The 21,695-nt window shown below is 37.6% G+C and overlaps 1 long non-coding RNA gene across 2 annotated transcripts in view; it reads right to left on the bottom strand.

The window, feature by feature from the left end:
• LOC136267056 (uncharacterized) overlaps positions 1-21,695 on the bottom strand; it is a 47,026-nt gene that overhangs the window by 8,710 nt on the left and 16,621 nt on the right. For both annotated transcript variants that reach the window (XR_010706469.1, XR_010706468.1), the window contains 3 exons: positions 20,842-20,951; positions 12,772-12,925; positions 1,498-1,621 (listed from right to left, as the gene is read on the bottom strand). This is a non-coding gene — a long non-coding RNA (uncharacterized lncRNA). The remainder of the gene's footprint in view (positions 1-1,497; positions 1,622-12,771; positions 12,926-20,841; positions 20,952-21,695) is intronic.

Below are 21,695 nucleotides of genomic sequence, written 5' to 3'. Positions count from 1 at the left end.
TTATACTTTTGTTTATAATGTACCGGAAGGATTTCTACGAATAGAATACGAAAAACTGCTGATGGTGCGTGATGGGTATGGGACCATTGTTCTTTCAAACTCTAAGAGCTAGATACGATGATGAAACACTGCTTCCATACGTCCCTGCGCTTTTATCACACCGAGCACTTCTGCATTTCTATCCTGTGTTGTTTACAAAGGTCACGCGCAAACGTGTCAAGCCCTCACGTGTAGCATTATTATGACATAGCAAATCCCGATTCGCAGCCAATTCGTATTCAAACCACCTGTGGAGGTGGATTCGTGTAATCCACTTTCAATTCGAATCACCCTAATGCGCATTCCGTGTGGACGCGAATAATTCGAATCAATGCGGATTCAATTCGCATTATTTTTGTCGTGTGGACATGCCTTTAATGAATGGGCTTTGATTATCTGAACTTTTCGATTATCTGAACACACCCAGGGCCCAACGAGTTCAGATAATCGAGGGACCACTGTATTATGGATTCACTCTAATACGTGCTACCACCATTACATGTACCAATATTTTGGGTCCAGTTTTTGTGCACTGAATTCTTCATGTAGAGCATACTACAGAAGACCACTTCGCTTGGTAAGTACACATATTTTGGCTTTATACTTTGTGAAATTTCGCACTATACACTATTAGCAAACCTCTAGCATTTCTTCTCTTGTATGGCTTCATCTCATGTTGGAGCTTCATGTTCATCCACATGCACCTATAAACCATGATTAAGTATGAGAAACGGGTATGCGCTTAACAGGTAATATGCGCCTAATATATGTGCACTTAACAACCAGACTCTATGGTAATAAAGTGGCTAGAGCATTAGCCTGGTAATTGAAAGGTTTCAGGTTTGATGCCCAGTTATGCCAAATTGGTGCTTTTGTTGTCTCCTTGAGCAAGAACTTTATTTACATTGCTCCAGTCTACCCAACTGTACAATGGAGACCTGGTGGACCTGCAACTGGGAAAGCAGCCCACCCAGCTGTAACAACAATGGGTACATAGTGTTTACTGGGGAAGCAAATACCCAACAGTTCTCGTCTCACTTAGTGGTGTTGGGGTCCTTGTGGAACTTCAGGTTCCAACTTGGACAGTCCTCCTACGTGTCACTAGTCCTGCCCCAGGAGGATTTGCCTGCACAAGACTCAAGCACTTGAGTGGTGCACAGGCATCCCAGTGCTGGTTTGCTGGGCAGCAATAGCTGTGTTTCGTACCGCTGCCGTAGGTTTTATTTTGTTTGCCTTTGCTTTTGTGGACATTGTCTCTACTTCCAACTGATTACGTACTACAGTACATTTGTAGTATGCAGCATATTAAATAAAAACAATATAAAGTGGCAGAAAACTATTTCCAATAATGCATGCCTTTTATTTGTTATATTATACGTACGCAGTACTAGCCCCACCCCAGCAGTTTATTGATCACATACAGAAGTAATATAATATTAACATATAGCTATAGCTCACCTGCACAAGTCAGGTCTTGCACAGGATAATGTGCAGAGACCGGACAACTAACCACTGAATGGTAGTCGTAGACCTTCAGCTGCCGTGTGACCCCTCCAACTGCAAAAATCTCCTGGTCCTTGTCCTAGATAAACGTAATTGTCTATCTTGAATTAAGTAAATAAAGCAAATATACAGAATATGTTTTTGCATGGATGGATCAATTGTCCTGAGCTAAAGGATGTGCATTTTCTTGCATTTGAATGCAATGAATTGGACAGAATATAATACTAGTAGTGCTGCATCATGTCTAGCACCTGAAGCTTATGTAGTGGTGTGCTATAATTCACTCTAGGCCACACGTGTTTAAGACACGTTGGCCATGTTTCTCTTATTCCTAGAAGATGGAAGACGACATATTCAAGAAGCTGATGAGCAAAATCCCAAAAACACAACGTGTGATTGAAGAAAAACTTTGGGTTTCGGAAGCGGAGCTTAAGGAGGTGAAGAAGCTCTCACAAAACATTTCCAAGTTGATCTACACTTTCAGGGTTCCGCCCACACTGGTCGGCAGTGGTTCAAAACAATCAGTACCTCTAAAAACCTACCAGTACAATTCTTCCATATATCACTGATGCACACGTAATGTACTCTAATACAACACACAGCACATCAGTTCATGCTAACTTTAGGCCACCACTCAGGAATTCCAGGGCACTGCACTTTTCAAAAGAAAGGACATCAGTTAGATTTTAATTCTAGAGTGCAGGATTCCATTGTATTGGCTCGAAACAAACTGGAGAAGTTGAAAGCAGATCCCTCAAACAAGAATGCCTTGTCCAGAGCCGATTTCTGCTTAGATGAAGGTGCAAAGGCTATGCAAAAGAGGCAGAAACACATCCTAATAGCTGATCACCACTATGAGTGGTATGCATGACATGGCTGATATGCATTAGATGAAAGACAGTAGTATGCCTGACATTTACGGTGGTGAAATGTGTCCTGAAACAACTCCAAAGTTCTGGAAAGTTGAGTCCAGTGGACCTCAACAAATAACTGATGTTCAAGAGCATCTGAGAGAAAATATGACATTTTGGCAAACACATGCCCCTCCCCCAATTTTATACTGCACAAAGAATGGGTATTGCCTGTCACTTCAGTTTGTCCCCCATCACACGTCAGTACAACCACAAGTCAGCAACAATCCACACTGAGTTTGTAATTCAAATGAAGCAATCAGTCAAAAATAGATGTGCAACACTGGTAGATGACAGATCCTACATATGTAGCCCCTTCTCAGTTGTCTCCAACTCATCAGAAAAGCTGCATCTGGTAAAAATATCTAAATCAGTTCCTACATGTGTTGAGCTCTAATGCTATCATCACATGTCAATGTTGCATCATCCTACTGGCCATGTATGGCCATTAATAACTTACACAGGATACAGGTGATTAATAACAAATCGAGTCTCAACAAGATTTGCTATGTTATGGAAAGCCTGTGTGGGTAGTCATAAAAGTTTTATTGCATCATTACTTGTATGGCTCCATTTAAAAAAAAATCCTGGCCAATACATCAACATGTCCCCAAAAGAATATCGCATTTCCTTTGCTTCAGTTTTTAAAATACTCTTAGTTTCTGTCTAGTAGAGTAAAAAATTATGTTGTAACAGAGCAACATAAAATGTGTGTGCACTCGCACGCTTATGATGTAGGAAGCAATTACACACATCATAGGTAAAATTTTGGTTTGTAGGAGTACCACAAACAACATTTAGTGGTCCATAAATGTGGCACCAGTGAAGCATGCTAACTACACCTTGGTTACCAAACAATTGTGTGGCTTGACAACAGCTGTCTTTAACACCACTGAAATTTTATGCTACCAGTTAAATTTTTGTGTTGCAATACTCACAGCCTACCACAAAAGTTTAACATCCGGTAATTAATTAGCAGATTAATCAGGTAAATGTGATCGCGCCTGTGTTAATAAAATAGACAGTGAAAGAAGAACAAAAAGATGTTGAACAACACAAGAGAGAAGAAAGTGGTAGTACTGGTATACTAGGTGTGATGGTTCAGAGGGATGACCAATGAATTTGCTGGAGCAATTACAAAGGTGATGCTATGTAGACCATTAAGCAGCAAATGGCTGTTTAGTGCGGCAGTGTGCCGTATATATAGATCGTGAAGCCGCGTAAGCGCTATTATTTATATGCAGAGAGATGGTTAACAGTGACAAAGCTCCTTGTAAATATAATAGTTGGATGGAGCTACAAATACACTCGCACGGCAAGTTTGTAATGTTCTCATACACTTAACACACTTGTTATTCATTGTCCAATACATGTAGCTATGAAGTGACAAGTGTACAACACATATGAGGTGGAAATATTTGTGCTTCCATTGCGTGTGTTTATGGTGACAATAATTAGTCTTGTTCTTGGCCACCCACATGGTTAGTCAGGTTGTATGATACCACTTTCCTGTCTCAGAAAAGTACTCGAAGTATACACTTGAATAAAGTATGTTTAGTGTATCAACATATAGATTATTGGTCTCCAGTAGTGTCATGTTATCTATAGGCCTTTTCACACTACAGTCAAATGCACATTGAAGCCGGATCAGACCATTTCATACCTGAACTGGATTGATTGCAATGCGGATTCAATCCAGCTTCATGTCAGTCCACCTCAAGAGGTGAATTGGCCAGACTTGATGCAAATTAGCTCAATTAGCAAGGAGACGCCGTACAGTCTTGAGATATCTTGCACAAACCATAGCTATTGTGCCAAGACTAAAGCGACAGCATATACTTGACTTGTGGAAGTGATATGGTGACCATGAGTGAGTGTTGAAGAAATAGCGTACCATTCTAAAATCATTGTTCCCAGTACAGGTTTCCTCATAAGAACTAACCAGCTTCTTGGCACTAGAGATGCAACAATATATCGATATATCGCGTATCGTATCGTTTTAAAGACAATATCGCTGTATCGATGCAAAGTCAAACCATATCGATATATCGACATATCGTGGCTTGTTAACATGGCTGACAATCAAATTATTGTACATTGTGGTTAAACTGAGTAGTGAGTAATGCTTCTCAAAGAAAAATTAGCTCACTTGTTTCTCTTAAAAAACAACATTAAAAAATAATATAGACCATTGCTTAGACTCCACTTTGTATCGCACAATATATCGCTGTATCGTGATACATCAGAAGCAATATACCGATACGTCTACACACTGTATCGTTGCATCTCTACTTGGCACCCAACATTTTGTAAGTGTACTAACAACATTCCTCGCTGCGAATACTTTTCTGACTCCAAGGAATATGAAGAAGGTAGTATAATGGCCGACACTATTTAAATTTTTGTTATGTAATCAATTAACTAATTCACGTGCTATGAAAGTGAATTGAATTCAGTTGCTGCATATTTAGTGTGAAATGGATTGATGCGAATTTGTCAGTCTGACCACAGCTGGATCCTCATTCAATGTGCATTAAGTGTAAAAAGGCCTTAAACTGCATTATCACAAAACTGTTTGGTGTTGCTGTGCAAAGTAATGTTGCATTAGTCACATTATCGGATAAAATTTTCACTTGGTGAATTTACAGTTGGCTGAAGTGGTCTCTCTACTCAGGTGGTCACTAAATCCAGGGCCCACTGTAGTACGCACTATTTAAATCATTCCATTATTAATAAAAATATAACTTGCATGCAAACATAGATTCTTGCAAATGTATATATTTGGTATTTTGCATTTTTCCTCCAGTTAACATGTTTTAACTACATACAGGACAGCACTAACTAAAGGAGGATACGACTACAAGGGTGATGGGACTATAGGCGTCTTGTGGTGCTCGAAACAGATTAGGAATGGAACCTGTGAGCCTGATTGGAATGCTTGTGATGAAAGTCTTGTCTAACATGTAAGCATGTCCTGATTGTGATTTCAGGCTTGAATAGTTCCTGTAAACTACTGACAGTTTTGGAGACATTTTGGGGATAACCCAGCCACCCTTTGGAAAAATAAAAGTAAGCACCGCCCATGTCACATTAACCTACAGTTAATGGAAAGACATAGAGCAACCAAAGGGGGGGAGGGGTGGGGCTCGAATTCAACAACAACTCCTGAATCGTGTTTACTTGAATGAGCTTGCATGCCTTGGGATTGCTTTGAAGTGAGCGCATAAATGATAGGAATGCTACCAAGGGGGGTAGTCAGACAGGTTTAGAGCCTGAGCAAGCATTTTGGACCTGCCCTGCTAGTTAACCCTGTTTAACCTGCTGTTAAACTTGCAGTTTCTGATCATACATATCTTATAGTCATATATTGTATGGCCAATACTGTGATTAACAGAAACTGATTGTTCAATGTGTACTGAACCAGTTGTGTCCTTCATTGTTGATTGGTGGCATTTACTAGTAGCAATAAACAGCAGTATGCATACACGTAGATGGCAGCTAGTATTACAACAGCCCATGCTTTTAGTGTACACAACAAGTATATATATGTGTCACGAAAAGGTGGCACTGGGAAGGAAAAAAAATTTGTCATGGGCAGGAATCGAACCCTAGACCTTTAGGCTAACAGTTCTATGCACTAACGCTTTGGCTGTTTGTTCGTGGTTTTGACAGGAATATAGCTCAAGTTTTCCTCTACACCATTGCCTTCAACACTTTATAGAGAACAATGTAACGATATGTAACAACAAACTTGGAGTTGCCAGATGATGAGGGCTTAATTTCGTTTAAGTCCTGTGTGGATATGTGCTTTGGTTGTCAAGTTAACGACATTACTAGGAAAGAATGCAGACAGACAAACAGCTTTTCAACTTTATATATAGATAGATATCATTTGAATGTTGCTTGTTGCCTTAATACTAATGTATTATTAAATATGAAACTCTTCCTGGATGGCAAACTTTCTTATAAGTTGTCTCTTGCATTTGATCAAAAAGAGGACCCACTGTCCCCTCTTTGACTGGTACACCATCTCTTTGGTGTTGGCTCTCTTGTTGTCTGTATCCTTGACCTTCTTCCAGACAAGGATAGTTCTTGTAAGTTGCAATAGTCCCCTACAAAGACTAGTCAATACTCTGTATACTGGCTTATGAGTATCTTCATTCCCAGTGTTACCGCTTCGTGAACAAGTGATAATTCTCAGGTGATCACTTAAAGCAGGTCCCACTGTAACATATGTTAGTTAAGTGTGAGAACTTTGTCTGCAATGATTTCATTTTAAAAATATAACTTAATATAACAAACATGTGTTCATTTACTACACATTCTTGCAAATAACGTCTACAAAAAGTTTCCTGCCAATTGCCATCCTCGTCTGTTTTACACAGGACAACATGGTGACTAGTAGAAGATGGCAACGTGAAATATCACCTCTAGATCCTTGCAACAAGATGCAAATGGCTTCATCGTTCTTACATTGGCCGGTCTCCTTACTTTGTCATGTATATTCATCCCGCTTCTGACCTACACATTTTCCCAGACTAAACCTCTAATCTTTCAGTATATAAATATATTGCATGGCATTTGTATTATTTATGTTTCTTCCAGACATGCAGAAATTCAGTTTTTGCAATCTATTTGGGACATATGGTGACTGATAGTGTTGTAGGCTGATTGGCTGGCAGCCATATCAGATCAACCATAAAACTGGTCTGACATTTATCTGATCATTGCTGAAAAACTATAATTACCTCTGGAGTTACAAAGCTTGAATGATTCTTTAGGTAATGTACTTATTTGTTGATGTAATAAGGAGTCATCTGTCTTGTCAATCACTGGTACGATTATCAATGCAATGCACTTGAATTATGTTTGTTTTATTCAATCTACAACAATTTCTATCATCAATTCTTATACGTATGTAGGTTTAATGTTGTGTCACATTATCTCAATCCTTGTTTCACAAGACGGGAAATTTTTAGAATAAGTACTTACAAGGAAGAGGTCCATGCCATCTCATGTTCATATATGAAACATAATTATTTTATCCTTGGGCAACAATACGTTCAGTAACTCATTGTAACGTGTGAACAACTAACTACAAACAACCTTGTTCACTTCATGTTTTTGTGTAGTAAAAACTTGGAGACACTTCATTTCTGCAACTTTTGTGCTCATCTTGATGTTTTTTTTACATACTCCAAACAGAAATGCTGTCTGCAAATGTCTGCTCAGTTGAATAACAAGTACATAACTTCTGATGCATCAACTGTACTATTATAGTTGTTCCTTTAACTTGTGACTCTTGCAGAAAGGTAGTCACTGAATCCAGGGACCCTATATGCACTATTTAAATCATTCCATTTTATAACTCGAACACAAGTATACATGTAATTAATACATTCTTGCAAGTGTAATATACTTTTTATATTTTCGTATTTTGCATTATTGCCCATTTCACACAGGGCTATACGGTGACTAGAAGGTTTGACAGCACAAGAATAAGTGAAATATGAGTACTTTTAGATCCTTGCAGCAAGAGGCAAATGGTTGCATCATTTTTGCAGTACTGTCTGATCTCCCTTCCTTGCCACAAAATTGCATTCAATCTAAGCAGTCAGTCATTTTAATTTCTAACTGTTAACTGTATGTATTGTATTGTATGTCATTTTTTACTGCCTCTGTTATGTCATATCATTTGAATGTTGCCATGGCTACAGCTTGTTACCATAATACTAAGTTATGGCTGTATTATTAAATATGCAACTCTTCCTGGATAGCAAACTTTTTTTTATTTATAAGTTGTCTCTTGCATTTGATCAAAAAAGAGGACCCACTGTCCCTCTTTGACTGGTAAATCTTCTCTTTGGTGTTGGCTCTCTTGTTTACTGTATCCTTGACCTTCTTCCAGACAAGATATGTTCAACTAATTGTTTCTTGTAAGTTGCAATAATCCCCCACATGGACTACTCTTTATACTGAGTATTTCATTAGTATTACAGCTTCGTGAATAAGTGACAATTCTCAGGAAGAAGGTCCTACTGTAACATACTTAGATAAGTGTGCAACTTTGTCTGCAATGATTCCATTTAAAAAATGTAACTTAAACAAACATGTGTTCATTTACTACATTCTTGCAAATAACAGTCTACAAAAAATTTCCTGCCAATTATCATCCTTGTCTGTTTCACACAGGACAACATGATGACTAGTAGAAGATGGAATCGTGAAATATCACCTCTAGATCCTTGCAACAAAATACAAATGGCTACACTGTTCTTACATTGGCTGATCTTATTTGTCATGTATCCATCCCACTTCTGACTTGCACATTGTTCCAGACTTTTCAGTAAATATAACATTCTTTTTCCAGACACGGAGGAATTCATTATTAGCAATATATTTGGGACATATGGTGATATACCATACATAATCTGCTGTGTGGATACCTTCCCTCCTGCTTTTGCATTTTGTTATCTTAACACTTGAGTTACAAAGCTTGAATGATTCTTTAGGTAATGTACTTAATTGTTGTTGTAATAAGGAGTCCACTGGCTTGTCTGAAGTTCACTAACATCACTTATTATCCTTCTAGTAGATCTTGGTGATGATGGTGTTATCTGGTCCCCAGGATGCTCTTTCCTCCAGTTAACATGTTGTTTCTGATCATACATATCTTATAGTCATATATTGTATGGCCAATACTGTGATTGCTCAATGTGTACTAAACCAGTTGTTCCTTCATGGCTGATTAGTGCCATTTACTAGCAGTAATACACAACAATAATATACAACAGTTACAAAGTATTATAAGATGAAGATCTTGGCTTCAAAAGCTGTGCTCTATAAATTTTACTTGTAAAAGAGAATTAGTTGTGGCCAAAACTTCTTGATTCTTAAGTGTATGCCATACACTACTGGTATTATATGGTGACATTCATTTTATGTTCTAATCACTGATTGATTTATTGCACCATTCTTAGCTGTATGGTATGCTAACAATCTTTAGTGACAGTAGTGCCGACTATATCTTTGCCAGCAATGGTAGTTGGAGTAAAGTTCCTTTAAACATTTGACGTACAATTATGGTCCTAGTGTTCACTGTTAGAGTCACACACAGTAACTTTGAGAATGACAACTAGCTCACCTCAATATGTCACATGTGTTACTAACATAGTCCTGGGTATCAACTCTTGTAAAGGCCACTGAATTGTGACCTTGAGAGTTATGTCTGGCTAGCTATGCTAGAATTTATACTTCAATTATGACATGTAAAGAAAATTCTGCTTCCGATAACAGATGACAACAAGTTGGTATTTCTCTACTGTAACAAATGGCTCGTCTTTTGCTCAATATATGGCACAAACTGTTTCCATATTACCAAGTTATTTATAATTGTGAAAGTTTTATTGGATGGTAAACTGTTTATCATCTCTTGCATTTGATAAAAAGAGAACCCACTGTCCCTCTTTGACTGGTACACTTTCTCTTTGGTGTCGGCTCTCTTGTTTGGCTGTATCCTTGGCCTTCTTCCAGAGAAGAAAGAGTTCATGTAATTCTTCTTGTAAGGTGCACTAATCCTGCTTGCACTTTGCACTGAAATGATTCCGTGACAGATGACAACAATCTTTAACAAGTTGGTACACTTCTCTAATAGCTTTAATCAATATATGGCACAAACAATATAAATTATGCTGGATAACAACTGTATACAACTAATTGTCTTTTGCATTTAATAAAAAAGAACCCATTGTTCTCTTTTTGACTGGTACACCTTTGATTGTTCGTTGTCTTTTCCTTCCACACAAGAGTTCACAATTTTTTTTACACTTTGACAATGGTTCAAGTTTGCTTATCTTGCAATAGCCAGTGGCGGATCTAGGATTTTTGAAAAGGAGTTTCTGGGAGGTGTAGCTATATATTTCTCCATAAAGTCATTACATTAATATAACATTAATACAGCTAACATAACTACACTATTGTGCTAGTCTATCATTTAGACATCCTTGCATCAAATTCTCATCAGTGTCTCATCTCTTTTGTTTTCTACTTTTGAACTCAAGCAGAAACAAGCACCTGAAAAAAATTATTGAGTGAGCGCAGATGAGCTGCTGTGCATCTGATCTAGTTGGCCTCAGAGATGAAAAATGAAGACATTCTGTAAGTTATAATACTGTTACGATTAAAAGCTATTCACAATAGAAGAATGGCTTACTCAGCCAGCATCATTTTTAAAAGTGAAATTCTGAAAGGGGGTTTCTGTTGAAACTACCGAAACCCTTCTAGATCTGCCACTGATAACATTGCATTTACTCAAACAAAAAATTACTAGTGTAACACATCCATGCAATTATTTACTGTATCTTTTCTCTTCTTCCAAACAAGAAAACTTCATGTAATTCTTGTAAGTTGCACTAATCCTTCACCAAGGGCTATACCCATTTCTCTTTCTAATGGCTTGTGAATATCTTCATTTCCAGTCTTCTTGTTCCATAAACAGGTGATAATTCTCCTTTACCAAAGAATTACATTTTGGCTTTTTTTTTTTTTTTTGGTACATGTGCATGAGGTGAACAACCCCATGGCTTGTTATATGAAACTGCCACACTTGTAGAACACACTGGTATGGGAAGTATTTACACTTGACTGCATTTCGAATTGTAAGTGTCTCCTGTAGATGTAGCCCAAAAACTGTTAAAATTCATATTCACAACAAACAAATAAAAATTTATTTTTTTAAAAACTCGCTATGCAACTGTGCATTCACTATGTCATCTTCTGATCATACTGTTGGTTTTGTTGTAGCACAATATCGCCTGAATTGATAGATTCATTAAAATGATGATGAAGATTCTGTACTCACTGTTGCATTTCTACAACGTAAGGCATTTTCATCTTTATACTTATCCCATAATTTTATTCGCTGTTGACCAGATCATGTAGTTAATCACGTTGATTTAATCATGGTATAAATGTGAGTGGGATATATTTTTTATAATCAGCCATATACTTAAGTATGAGATCAGCAAGTTCCCAATGCATGCAACAAATAATAACTACTCATGGTGGGGGTTGTGAAACATAATACTGTCAATGAGTTGCATTAATAATTACACAGAGTGCCTTTCATAAAAGCGCATGTTTTGCAAGGGTATACACATTTCATGTGTTTAATGACAAGAGCAATTTTGTGAGGGTACCACTATGGCTTGATGTTTTTGTCGCTTGGACTTGAGACGTGCCTTTTACCTACTGCAGCAGTTTGTATTTATCAGAAAAAACAAAAAATGAGTAGTTTCAATGGTGCTATCTGGTCCCCACGGCCAGTATCTGTCTGTTGTGTGACAGGACAAGCAGACAAGGTTGACTACTTCGGGTTGGATGGTGTTACCCTTGACTGCCTTCTCTGTGGCTGTGGGCGTATGCCTTCTCTTTGGTACGAAGATCAACATGCTGTAATAGAGCAGTCAAAACACTCCAATATAGAAAAATAATGAAATATTTAAAAAAAAAGGATCTTTAGCTTTACAAAATTCCCATCCTTGCAAGCTCAAACAAAGGGGATGACATTTTTTGTTTGACTGAATGTTGCTTCTCTGTGAGCTATTATTTATATTTCAACTGATTACATACTATAGACTACATTTGTAGCATCAGGAGCTTATAGGCGCAAAAGAATGTGAAACTTCCATGAGGGTGTGTGGTAACAATGACTGAAATTACCTTACATATATGGAACACCACTAATAGTGTTGAAACATCACCAACCACATGGACCATCCTCATACCTGGTTAGTGGGCTTCCGATGCTATTACACTTATTACAGTAAGAGGAAGGAGCCTCGTTTGCTAGTGAGTGGCAAATACTTGTGTGAAGTCAACATTTCGATAATAAAAGAATTTGTTATCAAGCAAGTAGAGGATACTGAACATCATGTTTCTTGGTATCCTTCACATCTAGCACTTTGGGTGCCAACCTTTTTCTAGATGTGAAATTCTATGCCTAAGGCTGCCAACTGCTTAAAATGTCCCATCTGTGATCATACGTGGAGAAATGTTGTAACCCGTGGATCAACATTTTTAGCCCGTTAGGTAGCAGGTTGGTTAGCAATACTTGCCCTCTTGTTGCTAGCACTTGCTGTCTCACAAGCTACTTCCATCTCTGTCATCCATTGCTATAGCTATTGATACAAAAACAACTGCATTGCAGATGCTTTTCCAATAATGTATGCTTTTTATTATACACAGTACTAGCCCCACCCCAGTAGTTTATTGATCACATACAGAAGTAATATAATATTAACATATAGCTATAGCTCACCTGATCTTACTAATACAAGCCAGATCTTATATAGGGTAGTGTATGGAGACCAGCTGACTGACCACTGACTGACCACTGACTGATAGTTGTAGGCCTTCAGTTGCCGTGTGGCCCCTCCAACTGCAAGATCTCCCAGTCCTTGTCAAAATCAATGCTAGATAAACATAATTGCATATCCTGAATTTAGTAAACAAACAAATATATAATAAAACAAAGAATATGCTATTGCATGGTTGGATCAAGTGGCAGAATTGCTCCCTGAGCTAAAGGATGAGGTCTGTTTGCCTGTGATTCTAGATGTTGTTCAGGCATTCTCTATAGCTTGACGAAACTATTCTACACTGATATAGGGAGGAAGGGAATGTCTTACAGACCAGATTCAAAAACAAAACTGTGCAATACATTGCTGTTCTATTAGAGATGTCCACTATTACATCGTCACATGTTGATGTTACATCATCCTGCCAGCCATATATTCAATGTACAGTCTCATTAATAACTCACACAGCATATTGTGATTTATAACAAGTACAATCACATCTCACAAGATTTAGCAAGTTTGTATGGGGAGCCATACATGTGTTACATTGGATTACATCATATCTTGTATGGCTCCATTTTTAAAAATTCTGTCCAATAAAAAGTAGACATATGTCTCCAAAGAGAATATATAACCTTGTGACAAGATGATTGAATCATTGTGCTATATAGGCCCTTAAGCAGCATACGGCTGTTGCAGATAAAGATCGCGAAGCTGCATAAGCGCTACTACACAACTTCCTTATACGCAGAGAGATGGCTACCAGTGATGAGAGTCTTTGGTGATGAAGAAGTTACGAATACACTCGCATGGCAAGTTTGTAATGTTCTCATACACTTAACACACTTGTTATTCATTGTCCAATACATGTAGCTATGAAGTGATAATTGTACAATGCATATGAGGTGGAAATATTTGTGTTTTCTCCGGTTTACGGCAATGATGATTAGTCTTGTTCTTGGCCACCCACATGGCTAACCAGATACAGGTTGTATGGCACCACTTTCCTGGCTTGGAAAAGCGCACAATAAATAGAAGCATACACTTGAATAAAGTATAACAATATTCAAAGTATTACAAGATTACTATTGTCTCCAATAGTGTTAGCTGCATTATCACAAAACTGTTTGGTCTTGCTGTGCAAGGCACCATTGCATTAGTCAGACATGTGATTATTGTATAAATTTCCATCTGATGAATTTATAGTTGGCTGAGATGGCCTCTCTATACAGGTGATCACTGAATCCAGGGTCATCGCAATAAGCACTAGTTAAACCATTCCATTTTATACCTTTACTTATATATATATATATATATAAGTATAGAATTTTGCAAATGTAACAAAGATTTGGTTATTTTGCATTTTTCGCACATTTCACATAGTGAATAGAAGGGTCGATAGTACAAATACTAGTACTTCTAGATCTTTGCAGAGAGGCATCATTCTTACAGTACTGCTTGATATCCCTTCTTTGCCACAAATCCAATTTTACAATCCAATCCTCCATCTTCCAGTCAATCCAACCATTACTACTATACTAACAATATGTATTGTATGTCACAATTCATTGTCTCTATTATGTCATGTGATGCCGTTGTGTAACATTTGAATGTTGCCATGGCTACTATTTGTTGCCTTGGTTTTGGCTTGTCTTTGAACTTCCTGCAGACATTTGTAATTTGCACTAACTGTTATCCTGCACTCCCCCTTGTCATGCATTGTATTGTGACTAAAATATTTGGCATTTGTAGTGTTCTATAAGAGTATCATAAAAATACTTTCAAATTCTTGCAAATCAACTTCTGTCTGTACATGTCATACAAGACTGGTCATCCTTTGGTGTCCTTTCTGTTAATAGCTGGCAGTGGTGGATGGGTCATCCTTCTAGTAGATCTTGGTGATGATGGTGCTCCCCAGGGTTTGTCTGTTCTCTAACAGGATGAGCAGGTAAGGTTGATCTCGCACACAAGAGTCAGTAAGGTATAACCCAATGAGTGCATCTGGCGGCAGTAGACAACAGCAGTCCTAATTTTCATCCATTTACATCTACAACATTCCAGAGAATAGTACAGACAGTACGTTGTACCAGCTGTTTAGTCCATTTGTAGATATAGGGTTTAGTGATGCTGACTTTTGGGTGATCCATATCATGCCACTCATTATTGCTTGAGGACACACTGGTCCCCCTTTTGATTGATACACCTTCTCTTCGGTGTTGGCTCTCTTGCTGGCCATCCTGTTCTTGACCTTTTTCTACACATATATGGTATTTGCAAATAGTTCCTCACAATTGCGGTAGATAATTCCCTTCACTTACCTAGATTTCAAGTTGTCTGTGGACGGATTATTTCTGCATTTTTTAAAATCTCAATATTCTCACTCCTGGTATAGTGGGTCCATAGTGAGGTAGTGATTGATAATACTAGGATCAGGTGTACTGTCTTCACTGTGACTCAGTTTTATCTCAGGTTCAATACACTGCTTCTAACTGAATATACATCTATATGTGAATATTACATGCCATTATACTGTCGTCTTTAATGTGTACTAAACTTTGTCAAAATTATGCATACAAATTGTTTTATTTAATCTACAACAGTTTCTATCATCAATTCTTATACATATCTAGGTTTAACGTTGTGTCACATTTTCTTAACCCTTGTTCTACAAGACAGAATTTTTAAGAATAAGACTGATGCTCCTACCTACTGTTGGTTTAGTTGTGGCTGTATACTTGATGGATTACAAGGAAGAGGTCCATACCATCCATCACATGGTGTTGTGTTCATAAATGAAATACATGATGCAATGTTTTATCCTTGGACAACAAAATACATTCAGTAATTCATTGTAACGTGTGAACAACTCACTACAAATAACTTTGTTTACTTCATGTTGTTTGTGTAGTAAAAACTTGGACACTTCATATCTGGAACATTGATATCTTTTATGCTCATCTTGATGTGTTTTACATAGTCCAAACAGAAATACTACTAGCAAACGTTTGCTCAGTAGAATAACAAGTAAATTGTCTCGATATAAAATCTGTTGCGTCAACTGTACTATAGTTGTTCCTTTAACTTCTGACTCTAGTAGAGAATTGGTCTCTCTATACAGGTGGTCACTGAATACAAGGACCACTGTAGTATGCAGTATTTAAATCATTTCATTTTGTAACTTGTATACAAGCATACGTGTAACTAATACATTTTTGTAAGTATATTAAATTTTTTGCTATTTTGCATTTTTACTGAAGTCACACAAGGGCAACATGGTGACTAGAAGGTTCAATAGTACAAAGATAAGTGAAAAACTATTACTTCTAGATCCTTGCAGCAAGAGGAAAATGGTTGTATCATTCTTACAGTGTGCTACCTGATCTCCCTTCTTTGCCACAAATCCTTTCAATAATTACACAATCTAACCATTAATCTTCTAGTCAGTTAATCTAACTATTAACTATATGTATTGTATTGTATGTCATTTTTCACTGCCTCTGTTACATCATATCATTTGAATGTTGCCATGGCTACCGTTGGTTGCCTTATTACTAAGTTAAAGATGTATACCCCCATCATGGACTAAGTCAATATCCTTTATACTGGCTTATGAGTATCTTCATTTCCAGTGTTACACCTTCATGAACAAGTGATAATTCTCAGGTGGTCACTTAAAGCAGGTCCCACTGTAACATATCTTAGTTAAGTGCGAAAACTCTGTTTGCAATGATTCCATTTAAAAATGTAACAAACATGTGTTCATTACTATGTTCTTGCAAAAGACAGTTTACAAAAAATTTCCTGCCAATTATCATCCTTGTCTGCTTCACACAGGACAACATGGTGACTAGCAGAAGATGGAAAAGTGAAATATCACCTCTAGATCCTTGCAACAAGATGCAAATGGCTATGTTGCATTGGTCGGTCTCCTTACTTTGTCATGTATCCGACTTGCACATGTTTCCGCCTCTAATCTTTCACTAAATATAATACTACATAACTAACATTATTATTTGTGCTTCTTCCAGACATGCAAGAAATTCATCATTAGCAATCTATTTGAGGCATACGGTGATATACCATAAGTAATCTACTGTGTGGATACCCTCCCTACATTTTGTTATCTTAACACTTAAGTTACAAAGCTTAAATGATTCTTTAGGTAATGTATTTAGTTGCTGTTGTAATAAGGAGTCCATTGGCTTGTCTGGGGTTCACTAACATCACTTATTATCCTTCTAGTAAATCTTGGTGATGATGGTGTTATCTGGTCCCCAGGATATACTTGGTGCTCTTTTACCACATATGGCAATTGAATGTACTGCTTCCCTTCCTTTGCAAGTTGTTCAATGTTGTATCCAGTGCTGGGATCATTGGATAGCTTTATTACTCAAGCAAATCTGTCAATGATTTTCTGATATTCAAGGTCTCCTCCTCTTCCTCCTGCCTTTGCATTTTGTTATCTTAAACTGTCCGATGACTTGGCTTGGCCAGATGAAATCTGAGTTACAAAGCTTGAATGATTCTTTAGGTAATGTACTTAATTATTGTTGTAATAAGGAGTCCACTGGTTTGCCTGGGATTCACTAACATCACTTATTATCCTTCTAGTAGATCTTGGTGATGATGGTACTATCTAGTCCCCAGGTAATACTTGATGCTCTTTCCTCCAGTTAACATGTTGTTTCTGATCATACATATCTTATAGTCATACATTGTATGGCCAATACTGTGATTATTCCTTGTGTACTAAACCAGTTGTGTCCTTCATGGCTGATTAGTGCCATTTACTAGTAGCAATAAACAATAAAAAATAACTACGAAGTATTGTAAAGATCAATGAAGATTTTGGCCTCAACCTGCTGGGCTCCATAATTTTACTTGTAAAAGAGGATTTGTTGCAGCCAAAACTTCTTGGTCCCAAAGTGTCTGCTATACCAAAATACGTATTAATGGCATTGTATGGTGGCATCCATTTTGTTTCAATCACTGGTTGACCTAATGCACCATTCTTAGCTGTATGGTATGCTAATAATCTTTAGTAACAGCAGTGCTGAATATATGCAACATATCTTTGCCAGCAATGGTAATTGGAGCAAAGTTAATTCCTTTAAACACTCGACATACAATATTAGTCTACTGATAATCTATTATGGTCCAAGTGTTCACTATCAGAGTCACATACAGTGATTTTGAGGGTGACAAATAGCTCACCTCAATATGTCACATGTGTTACTAACATAGTCCTGGGTATCAACTCTTGTTAAGGTCACTGACTTGTGTGACCTTGAGGGTTGATGTCTGGCTAGCTATGTTAACAAGTTTTGTAAATTTGTTTTACTAATGAGTCACAAATCAGACCTTATCTGAGGCTTAATCTGCACATTACAGAACTTCAGAATTAGTACATTAATTAAGATGCGTAAAGAAAATCCTGCTTGCATTTTGTATTGAAATGATCCAACAGCAGATGACAACAAGTTGGTATTTCTCTACCATAACAAATGGCTTGTCTTTTGCTAAATACAAAAAGAGGACACACCGTCCCTCTTTGACTGGTACACCTTCTCTTCAGTGTTGGCTCTCTTGTTGGCAGTATTCTTGACTTTCTTCCAGAAAAAAGTTCACGTAATTTTTGTAAGTTGCACTAATCCTGCTTGCATTTTGCACTGTAACGATTCAGGACTAGGGCTGAGCGATACGGTCATTTTAGTATCACGATCGATACTAAAGCCACTATTCACGATACTGAATAGTTCACGATACTTACAAATAAGTCAATCATAGCTGGTGCCACATAATGTATTGCTCAGCATTCCTGCAGGAAGTCCTTATAGGTGATAGCAAACTAGCCACTATCATCCTTGTTTACAGTAACAGTTATTGTAACACATGTTTTGAGGTTGTTATGGTGTTCACACCTCTCTGCAGGGGAAACCAGATGGGTGGACTTTATCATTTACAAGGATTCTTAGCCAAGTACTGCATAACAAATTGGATTTTTAATGTAAGGCATGGTATCACAATAGTTAATAACAAAATATCGCGATATCGATACTTTCAAAATATCGCGATATATCGCTAAAACGGTAGTATCGCTCAGCCCTATTCAGGACAGCAATCTTTAACAAGTTGGTATACTTCTCTAATAGCTTTAATCAACATATGGCACAAACCATTTAATTATTTATAAATTATGTTGGATGACGACTGTATACACACACAACTTATTGTCTCATGCATTTAATAAAAGAGGGCCCACTGTCCCTACTTCGACTGGTACACCTTCTCTTTGGTTGTTAGCTGTGTTCTTGACCTTCTTTCACACAAAGAGCTCACAAAATTCATTACTCTTTGACAACAATTAGTTTACTTAGTTGCATTTAATCAAACTACTAGTGTAATATATCCAATTGTTTACTGTATCCTTTCTCTTCTTCCGGACAACAAAACTTCATGTAATTCTTGTAAGTTACACTTCACATGGGCCATGCACATTTCTCTTTCTAATGGCTTGTGAACATCTTTATTTCCAGTGTTTTTGTTCCATAAACAGGTGACAATTCTTTCTTTACTGGATGAATCACACATCGGGACTTGTTACATGAAACTGTCACACTTGTAGGACATGTTGGTATGAAAAGTGTTATACTTTGACTTGTAAGTATCTCTTATAGATGAGTACAAAAACTATTAAAATTCAGAATAAACAAATAAAATGATGTGCTCTTTAAAACCTGCTGTGCAATTGTGCCGCACATCTTCTGATCACACTGTTGGTTTTATTATGATGATTAAAGTACCTGGTAAAGGCAGAGTCTGTATACCAGAAGGCCTTACAAAGGCCTAAGATGTTTATAGTAACTGCACTAAGTATGTTTGTGAAAAGTAGGAGAAAGAAGAAAAAATCCATGACTGGACCTGGGCAGCCTCGAACCTGCAGCCATCCGATTAACGCTCGAACGCTTACAGGAGTCTGCCAGGCAATCAGGATATTCTCTTCTTACTATTTTCATGTATTTGTAGTTTTGTTGCTGCACAATATCACCTAAATAGATAGATCCATCAAAATGGTGATTAAGATTCTGTACATTTCTAGAATGTAAGGCATTTTCGTCTTTACACTTATCGCATAATTTTATTCTTAATGTTAATGTACACTGCAATACACTGGAACCTTTATATGGCCCCTTTGGGTGCTCCTTTATAGTTCAGTTTGGTTGGTAACTGACTGGTACAACCCTTGCAGTTTACAAAACAACTTACTGAATGTGAGTATGTAACAGTAGTGGGACCCTGTGATGTTCATTAGGAAAACTTGATGTTTCAGCCAACCAAGTGATGGTGGTCCACCAGTCGGGTGATATACAGAGTATGATATAATCTATAGTATAAGTTTAACTAATCTTGCCAGGTCCTGTACAGGGTAACGTAGAGACTAAAAATGTGTGTAACTTGACAATGGTTAACACTGCAGCTTGATTTCTTTGCTGTTCAATGTCATTTGAACTCGAGACGTGCCTTTCACCTACTGCAACAGCTTGTATTTTGCATTTAACAGAAAAATGAGTAGTTACAATGGTGCTGTATGGCATGGCCAGTATCTATCTGTTGTCTGACATGACATGCAGGAAAGGTTGACTATTTCGGGTTGGATGATGTTACCCTTGAACTGTCCCACTGCCTTCTCTGTGGCTTGGAAGGGGTATGCCAATAATACAATAACACTCTGTTGTGTGTAATCAATCCTTGGAGGGAGGTGATATTTTTTTGTGACTGAATAAATTTGATGTGTTGCTTCTCTTTGAGCTATTAAAAAATATCTTCCTTGATTGACATTGCCTGTTTCAACCGATTAACTGATTATGTATTACAATAGATTTGTAGTATGTAGCATATTAAATAAAGTTGCAGAAAACTATCTCAATTCTTTGCATGCTTTTTATATTATACACAGTACTAGCCCCACCCCAACAGTTTATTGATCACATATAGAAGTAATATAATATTAACATACAGCTATAGCTCACCTGATCTTACTAGTACAAGCTAGATCTTGTATAGGGTAATGTATGGAGACCAGACTGGCAGTCGTAGACCTTCAGTTGCCGTGAGACTCCAAAACCTCCTGATCTTTGTCCTGTAAATGCATGTCTTGAACTAAGCAAATACATAATAAGGTACAGAATATGTTTTTGCATGGATGGATTAAGTGTTACAATTGCCCTCAGTTGAAGGATGTACATTTTCTTGCATTTCAATGTAATTACTTAGTCAAGACAGAAAATGAGCTCCCACGTTAATACTGGTAGTGTTACATCATGTCCAGCACCTGACGTTTAGTATAAAAGTATGTAGTGGTGTGCTATAATTCACTCTAGGCCACATGAGTTTGAGACACGTTGGCCATGTTCCTCTTATTCCTAGAAGATGGAACATGACATATTCGAGAAGCTGATGAGCGAGATCAGTTCGTGGTTGAAGATAAGCTTTTGGCTTCGGTAGCGGAGCGTAAGAAGGCAGTGAAGAAGCTCTAACGAAAGATTTCCAACACTTTTCAAAAGAAAGGACACTAACATCAGTTAAATTTTAATTCTGGAGTGCAGGATTCCATTGTGTTGGCTTGCAACAAACTGGAGAAGTTGACAGGAGATCCCTTGAACAAAAATGCCTTGTTTAGAGCCGATTCCTGCTTAGATGAAGGTGCAAAGGCCGTGCAAGAGGTGGAAACACATCCTAATAGCTGATCACCACTACAAAGTGGACTCCTAAGTAGATGACTCCAATGACGAGAAGGAGATTAAGAAGGCCAACAAGCCTGCTCAATAAGATTCTGGATATATGCCGGTGCCAGCAAGGAAGCCACGTGACAGTAGCCAGGGTG

This window comes from Dysidea avara, chromosome 9, assembly GCF_963678975.1.
Source record: "Dysidea avara chromosome 9, odDysAvar1.4, whole genome shotgun sequence".
Classification (NCBI taxonomy): Eukaryota; Metazoa; Porifera; class Demospongiae; order Dictyoceratida; family Dysideidae; genus Dysidea; species Dysidea avara.
This window is presented reverse-complemented; position numbering and strand designations above follow the sequence as displayed.